Genomic DNA, 733 nt, shown 5'->3' with positions numbered 1-733 from the left:
TTTTTTTAGATTTAGAGATTTCTGATGTTTGTTGAATTTCTTCTTCATGAATAGTTGAAGAAATTCTTGGTGTTGGAATAACCTTTTTAGTATTTGACACCTTTTGAGTAGGACAGTTGAAAAAATCATCATCCATTTCAGGTATTTGGGTTAATTCTTCATGTATACTAATTGAATGACTTTTTGGAACAGTCAAATCAATTTTTCTATGTTTTGAGATTTCTAATGTTTGTTGAGTTTCTTCTTCATGAATAGTCGAAGAAATTCTTGGTGTTGGAATAACCTTTTTAGTAATTGAAACCTTTTGAGTAGGACAGTTGAAAAAATCTTCATCTTCTATTTTAAGATTCTCAGTTAATTTTTTATTAACATTGTTGGAATCAGTATTAGAAGTTCTAGATTTTGTATTTTCGAATAGTGCAAACTCTGGAAGTTTTTGTGTTTCTTCGTCATGTATTGAAGAAGATATTTTTGGTTGTTCATTTAATTTTTTGGAGAATGTAATTTTTTGAGTAGGACAGTTGAAAAAATCATCATCCATTTCAGGTACCTGAGTTAATTCTTCGTGTATACTAGCTGAATGACTTTTTGGAACAGTCAAATCAATTTTTCTATGTTTTGAAATTGCTAATGTTTGTTGAGTTTCTTCTTCATGTATAGTCGAAGAAATTCTTGGTGTTGGATTAACCTTTTTAGTAATTGACACCTTTTGAGTAGGACAGTTGAAAAAATC

General features: G+C 29.1%; 1 protein-coding gene across 1 annotated transcript in view; it reads right to left on the bottom strand.

Moving 5' to 3' along the window:
• LOC112596456 (protein PF14_0175-like) overlaps positions 1–733 on the bottom strand; it is an 8681-nt gene that overhangs the window by 4150 nt on the left and 3798 nt on the right. The gene's annotated exons all lie outside the window — the stretch shown is intronic.

The sequence above is a fragment of the Melanaphis sacchari genome, unplaced genomic scaffold, assembly GCF_002803265.2.
Source record: "Melanaphis sacchari strain LSU unplaced genomic scaffold, SCAv2.0 Contig31_pilon_pilon, whole genome shotgun sequence".
Taxonomy (NCBI): domain Eukaryota; kingdom Metazoa; phylum Arthropoda; class Insecta; order Hemiptera; family Aphididae; genus Melanaphis; species Melanaphis sacchari.
Note: the sequence above shows the minus strand (reverse complement) of the source record. Positions and strands in the feature narration are given on the sequence as shown.